The sequence below is a fragment of the Quercus suber genome, unplaced genomic scaffold (genome assembly GCF_002906115.3).
Source record: "Quercus suber isolate HL8 unplaced genomic scaffold, Cork oak 2.0 scaffold_527, whole genome shotgun sequence".
NCBI lineage: Eukaryota > Viridiplantae > Streptophyta > Magnoliopsida > Fagales > Fagaceae > Quercus > Quercus suber.
The window spans coordinates 447,237-455,729 of record NW_027069976.1 but is presented as its reverse complement, the minus strand read 5'-3'; positions in this window follow the sequence as shown (position 1 = coordinate 455,729).

The window sequence follows — 8,493 nt, the reverse complement described above, 5'->3', positions numbered from 1 at the left end:
TATTCTCTCCAAAACTTAACCCACCATGGTCCTTCTCTCACACCCATCACTTGCTCCACTTTAGGCACCACCCATCACCAACTCCTCCCTTTGCCCATGCCACCCATTACCAGCTCCACCTGAGTTTTTTTTTTTTGGTTATCATCCATCATCGTCGTTAGCTCCACCATTTCTTGGCCACCTCAACTATCATCAGCTCATCCACAAGTTTTTAGTTCTGATTTTTTTCCCTTTACTGCCGAGTGGGTTTACCAATCTGCGGGGTTTTGGATAGTTTATGGGTCAAGGGTGGCTACTTTTGTGGGTTGTGGTGGATGGTTGGGATAGATTGTGGGTCGTGGTGGCTAGGTTGTGGTTATGGTAGGTAGCTGAAGTGGCTCGTGGGTTGTCATTGTAGTGGTTGTGTTGTGGTTGCGGTGGGTAGCTAAAATGGTTTATGAGTTGTTGTGGTGGATGTGTTGTGGGTTGTGGTAGTGGCTGGGTTGTGGCTTGCAATGTGTAGATGATATGGTTTGGGGGTTGTTATGGTGGTGATTGTGTTGTGGATTGTGGTGGTTAGTTGGCTAGCTTTTTTATTCTTTTGCTCTCCAATCTATGGATTTGAGTGGTCAATGGAGTGGTGGTGTTTGGGTTTGTGCCAATATGGTGGTGGTTTGGGTTGTCATAAATTGGTGGTGGATTGGTTTTTGCTTATTTCGTAGTGGTTGCTTGGATTTGATGGGCTGTGAGATTAGGAAAAAAAATTTTCATTTTACCATGAAACAAACACTTGAAAATGATTTCTTGCCATTTTCATGTAAACATCCAAACATTGAAAGATGAAAATATTTTCAATAAAATATTTTACATTCGAAAATATTTTATTTCGAAACAAATGGAGCGTGAATCACTCATATTTGATAAAATAAATTTTAAAGCACACAATAATATAATCTAATTTATCAAAGAAGCTACAACAAATTCATTTAATAAAATGATTACCTAATAATATCAACTTGCCAAAATAAATATTATTTCAATACATAACTTAATAAGTAATACTAGCCAAATCAAAATTAATTTATAGAGAATCAAATATCATGGTTTATGATAAAATTTAACCAAAAAATTTTGTATTTCCCAAAAGAATGAGTTTTAATTTTCCTTGAATAATGTTGATATTCTACTATATGGGAGACTAACTTATAAAAACTGAAATTTTAAGTCATTATAGAAAAGTGATGATGATTTAATACTCTTTTTTTTTTTCTTTTTATTTGTGTAACTGACTAGGATTTCAATTGAGTTATTAGATTTCTATTATTTCAAAATTTTGGGGGCTTCACTTTTTTTTAATAAAAAAACTAATTATTAATTCAAATTTTTGGAACTTTCTTTTATTGGGGGCCATTGGCAATGGCTTAAGTGGCCTTGTCCAATGGTCGGTCTTAATTTATGTGGCAAATATTATAGGGTCAACAAAAACTTATATGTTTTCAATTTTATATACGATTGATTTTGTAATTGCATGTTCTAAAAACATTGTGGAAATAAATTTATGGTAAAACTTAAAAGCAATATTTCATGTGTGATTGTTTAGAGATTGGAGATGGACGTTGGTGTTTGCCTACTGGTAAAAGATTAACACCAATAGCCTTATCCAAGCTGAAGCTAAAGTATTGAGATGGTTTGTATGTTTGGCTATCGACTGTAGAATGTAAGATGTGAAGATAGAAGGGAATTTTCAAGTGAACAAAGTTTAGCTACAAAATTTGTTATAGCCTTAAGCTACAATCTTACTTAATAAAATAAAAAATTACTATATATTTTGAAATTTAACTGTTGAAATACAAGTTCATTACGGTCTCAATACATATGTCAAATTTTGTATCAATCGAATATTATTTACCATATGATCTATAAGCTTATACTTTATCTATAATTTTAAACTATAAAAACTTGCAATTTAATTATTTTATTGATGATATAGCCATTGATCTTTAATTTTCTTGAAATTTTGCAAGCATAGAGGATATAAGAAGAAGATGTAACCTAATGGTGGATTTGTCAAAATTCACCTCCAATAAAAAAATATTGAGTAAAGTAATAGGCTTAAATTACAACAACTTTTGTAGCTAAATTTTGTTCTTCCCAGATATGTATAAAGATAATTAAGGAAACTCGCCCTAACCACCATGGAAAATCCAAGGCCTATCGGCTGATATAAAAAATTTGGCATGCCATATCCACTGAATTACCTTGAATTTGGCCTATAGAGAAGCCAATCTCGCAGCTCACTCTCTTGCGTCCACGTAGAACGACTTTGTGGTTTGTATGCAATTTTGATTCTTTTGTTGATGTAATCTGTAAAAATGCTACGGGTTTAGACTTCAACCCAGTTGTAAACTTGTAATCCTTTTTTTTTTCAATAATACATTTTCATTAAAAAAAATTGGAAGGGTCATATTTTTATATATTGGCATATCTGAGATCAAAACGCACTTTATATATAATTAAGTCTTAGTTTTTAGTGTGTTCAAGAAGATCTTGGTTGAATAAACAACTGATATTATCAAAGACACAAGACTACTCAAGAAACTGTTCAAGAAAAGTTGAATTTGCAGGTCTCGATACCTATCAACTTATTGAGAATAAATAAATTTCAATAACTGCTCGACACCTTTTGATCTATCAAGTATCAGGAAAACTGAACATTAAATTTTATTTTCAACCCATGATAACTTTGTGCAATAAGGTTTCAAAACATATAAAAGACATATTTTATAGTCGTCATCACATACACAAAGAGACACGCATAATAGGAAGTTGCTGTAACATTTGTGCGCTTAGGATTTTGTGCCAAGCTGCTGCAGGTTCATCCAAACGTAGATTAAAGAACTCTGCAAATCTACATTAATAAAATAAATAAATTGTTTTTGTGGAGTTTAATTATCAATTATCTAACTTACAAACTAAGTGGATATCAGGCAAAATGGTTGAAGGGGTGTTTGAGGAACCATAAAGAATTGAAAGCTTCTAGAGAGAGCGAGTACTAATGTGTGTGTGTTTATATGTGTTAATGATACAAATTTGCGTTTGTTGGAATATAATTCTCTTTATTTCATGGGCTTTGATTTCTTTCACATTTAACAATATCAAACTATTTCACAAAAGTGTGAAATGATAATTTTTATTAAAAATGGTTGAAGTACTGTAGCTGAGGCGGTGTTTGAGGAACCATAAAGAATTGACAGCTTCAGGAGAGAGAGTGTGTGTGTGATGTGTTAATGATTCAAATTAGTGTTAGTCGGAATATGATTCTCTTTATTTCAAGGGCTTTGATTCTTTCACACTTAATTTTTCTTATTTCAAATGAAATGAAATGAATTTAATTATTTCACGATTAGTTAATCTTTCTCTTTCAATATGTCCTCCACAGACACATAATGGGAGAGAGAAAGAGGAGAGAGATTTTATCACAATTTACATAAGTTAGAATTTATCACGTTTTATCTCGATTATTAAATCAGTGCCACATATAGTTGGAAGTTGGAACCTTGTGATCTTTCTATAAAAGCATTGGACTAAACATTAATCAGCATTGAAAGAACCACCTTTTCTTTTACCTCCACTGTACTAAGAGAGTGAAATTAACACTTATAGTTATATGGCAATGGCAATGACTAAGAAAATCTTGGGGGCATTTAAGGTGGAAGAGTTTTATGTAAATCCCTTCTCAAGAGCTCTTCACCTTAGCCATCACGTTCAGCACACAAAGTTTCCTACTACTGGTAAGAAAATACTGCATCTGAGGAAGGGTATGACTTGTAGTGAGAGCACTTGCCATGGCTCTCAGTGTAAAAGAGTCAGTGAAATCTGTAGCTGAGAAGCTTGTGGCATTGAATGTAACAGGTCTAGTTTTCAGAGATTTTGATGAAATGAAAAATTACAGAATCAATTAATTAGAAAAGGATTACAAAGGGTATATATACACGCTGTACAGAGGAAGCTAGTCTCCAAACTGCAAGAACAGAAAATAATTAACACACACACGCGTGCCTATCTACAGTTGTTACTAACTAACACACGTGCTACCACTTACTGATGCTTAAACATTCTGCTAAACTACAAGCCGTATATACACTGTACAATTAGGAACTTCTGTCGTTTACTCCTTAACTAATTCTGCAGCTCCATCTCTATTTCTGGTCAAGTCAGTGAGGCTCTGCTGCTCTTGTTGCTTGTTGCTGCCTTCATTCTGATACTAGTGACTTTGAGGAACAGTGAGATGGGAAATATTGAGGAAGTGATGATGCCCCTATTGTTTGATGCTTTCATTAATCCTACCCAGAGGCTTATTGTTCTTCATTGATCCAAGTAATTAAGAATACTTCAATCTATTGTTGGGGTCTTCATTAACTGCTTTATTTCTAAAGTCTGAGAATCTTAAGCTAGATTATCAGACCTTGATATATAGTGCCCCTGAATTACAAAGAGGAATATTAAATTTGAGTTAAGCATTAAAGTGGGTTGTCTTTGTACATCCAAAAATAGAAAAAGTTACACGTATCCTCGTATGAGAGAAGCTGACCATCAAGAGCTTGACTGATTAGTAAAACCGTTGGTGCTAGCCTGCTAGGTCAACATGTTTTTCTTCTCTCTCTCTCTCTCCATAACAAATGAAAATTTCAAATAATTAGTCCTTGAAGCATTTTTTTTGCCACCATTCCTGACACTCTGGGCACTCATCGATCAGCCTCGTATATTAATTCATTGAATTGAATTTAAATAGCGAAGCCATGCTATTAGACTTCAAAAATAAAAAAGCAGCCATGCTATTAGTCTACGTCGATTAATTCGTGACATATATATTCATGCTGAAAAAATACATGCATGCATATGGTTTGGACGAATCAAATTATCAATGTGCATCCCTTGCATGGTGACAATTAGTTACTCCATTCTTCTATTAATATCAGAGATATTTGACACCACATGACCCGTTGTGATGTAGAAGTTGTGAAATTTTCGTGAATGAAGAAAAAGGAGGCAATGTTTTCATTCTGCATGTTCAACCTTTTCGGACAATTTTCGAATGTTATCATATTCCATTTTGATTTTCTTAAAATGAAATGAAGGGACAATGGAGCCAAAGATAAGCAAGGAAGCTCAATTAGACTGGTCCAAGAAGATAACAATTAATTGGTGCTGAGAGGAGCACTCACAAAGTTGAATTTATAGTAGACTCAGATTTTGGAATGCCAGGAGCCATCACAGTGAGTAACAAATATCATAAGGAAATATTTTTTGGAAAGCATAACCATTGAGGGGGTTGTTCAATTTGTATGCAACTCTTGGGTTCAGGCAGCTAGAGGTGATCAATATTGCAAACAAAAGAATCGTCTTCTCAAATTAGGTAACTGATTCCACCAACTGCTCCCGACCCAATGCAAACCAAATTATAATTTATTATAAACAATTAATTATTGCAAGAAACTTTCTATGTAATTTATATGTGACAATCTGTTGGAGAGATAACACCTTAATATAACATATAGAAATACAAGTTGACTAAAAAAGTTTTAGTCTATAAGTTTGGGCGTAATTAATTATGTTATATTAATCACTCACTTTTTTCGTTATTATTAAATGTGTGACATCACTCACACATATATACTCAACAATCTCCCTTCACACATAATTATTTACCTCTATGTGGAGTACGAACAAATAATATTACTAGCTCCCACTTGACTAATGAGTTTTTTTCTTCATCAACACATAATCCATGGGCCTCCCATATGATATGTCATTCATAGGAACCATGTGTCAACCCTGCATAATCATTCATGGGAACTTGGCCCGCACTTCCATATCCATAGGAACCTCACAACGTACCATGATCTAGCATCAATGGCAATGCTTCTATGTTAGGCCTTTTTCTAGGAGCATTTGTTTGGACTTTATAGGCTTGCCTTGTGCGATCCATACTTGTGAGGGCTCCAAGCACACATACCTTGTCCCTATTCTAACTACGAAAAAGACCTGTCTCTCTAACCTTGTCACTTTACCCTACACTACCATGGGCTCTAATAACCCTTGTTAGAGAGATAACACATTGGGAAGATGCCAATTACAATTAAGTAGTCAATATAACATATAAGAATACCACTTGATCCAAAATGCTTAAGTGTATGAGTTTAGGCTCACCTATATCATGTTAATCACTCACTTTTTTTATTATTATTCAATGTGAGGCTTCAGCCACACATGTATACCCAACACGATTTATGGCATAATTTAATCGAGGAAAAAGAAAACATTTACTATTAAGGATAAAAATATAATTAGTTAATTGATATATTTAGAATGTAAACATATTAATTAAGTAGATTTACAATTTGGATAATTTATTGTGTAATTTTTTATTAAAAATATTCACAATATTGAAGATATCAAATTACTATATATATATATATATAGGTAGGAATTTGTTCCCCCCACATCTGATTGTATCCTACCGCGCCAGGCACCGCGGTAGGATACAATCAGATGTGGGGGGGAACAAATTCCTACCTTACAATATCTTTTTATTGAATGTAAATTATGAGAATTCCACCATTGGATTATATCTTCTTTTTATATCCTCCATGCTTACAAAATTTTAAGAAAATTATAGATCAATAACTATGTCATCAATAAATTATTTTAATTGCTAGTTTTTGTAATTTAAAATTATGCATAAAATATAAGCTTAGAGACATATAGTAAATAATATTCGATTGACACAAAATTTGACATGTGCATTAAGAGTGTAAAAAACATACAATTCAACGGTTAAATTTTTAAAATATGTAATAATATTTATTTTATTGAATAAGGTTGTAGCCTTATGTTACAACTAATTTTTAGCTATGTGTTATATATATATTACATCTATAAATACTTCTTTATGTTTTGACAAAGATACAATTATTGTAAGTGAATTGTGTACATTGAACATAACATGGACGCATGTCATTTTTTTTGTTGTTGGATATAATCTTAGACTATAACCAAATTTGTAATCAAATTTTTTCCAAACCAAATTAGTTTTTTAACCTTATTATAAAGAGCAATTATTATTGAAAAAACATCATAAGTCAAAATTTTTTTTATATTTAATAATAATAATAATAATAATAATAATAATAGTGAAAAACATTACTTTTTGCATGGTCCTTCATGTCAATGTTGCTGGACTGTTGGGAAGGCAAAGAGTGCCCATGTTCTAGCAAATTGGGCCTTTTCGTGTAATGTAGCTGGTGGTGTTTTCTTGCATTCCACTCTGCCTTTTGTGTAATGGAAAGGGAATGTTGTTGTTTAATGTTTTTTTTTTTTGTTACTAATAAAACTTGTTTTGAATTAAAATAAAATAAAATAAATCAATTGGCAGCTTCACCCCTTGGGTGGGTGGAGGTGGTATTACATTTAACGGATTAATGGTTACTTATATTATAACACTCCTCTTATATAGAATAGAGGTGGGTCCTATCCACTCCATGAGAAAAAGATATTACATACTATAAATCTTTTAGATAGTGCTTGCATAAGTATTTTTGGTATCTTTACCTACAAAATAAAAAAGAAAAAGAAATATGTTACTCCAATTTAGTCAACATCTTTGGTTGTCATGACAATGGATTGTGTATGATAGTGTGATTACTCCTAACTAGTACAAGAAGAAATAATTAATATTTCCACTAAAACTTAGTATGTAGGTCTCTCAATTTTTCAATACTAGGATTTGAAATATAATATTTAACTTATGTCCTTGTTACGCATAGATTTCACATTAATGACAATGATTGTGGTGGTTTCATTAACAAAGTGGGATCAAGGTCAAGTGGTATTTTACATTGGGTTAAGGTGTTTTGACTCTTAAACTGTTTTCTAAACCGAACCAGACCACTTGATTCAATCAGGTTAATCATGCTTCAATTCAAGGGCTTGTTTTTTAGTCGTAAAGAATCATATATTTTAGTAAAATTTAAGAATTAGGTGAACCGTGGTTGAACTAGCCAATTCTCCAAAGTTGATCGTGGTTCAACTACGGTGTCGACTAATTTTTTTGTTATTATTATTATTATATTATAAAGAATCAGATGTTTTATTTGAACTAAATACTAGGTGAACTGTACGTGGTTGAACTAATCAATTTTGTAGAACGATGCTTCATGATGCTCTAACATGAACAACTATTATATTTGAATTAAATTTAAAAGGATCGAAATATATTTGCAAAATAATATGGTACATACCAATAAAATAAATAATCTTTCATTATTGTTCATTATAACTGATAAATTCATTTTCCTGTCGAAAAAAAAAATTGATATATTCACAGTTTTTCATTATTTATTTTATTGTAATTAGTCATCTCTAAATAGAGAATATATAATTTTAAAAAAAAAAATTAATTACAATTATATACAATCATTGTGGCTATACATACTTCACATTACAATATTGAAT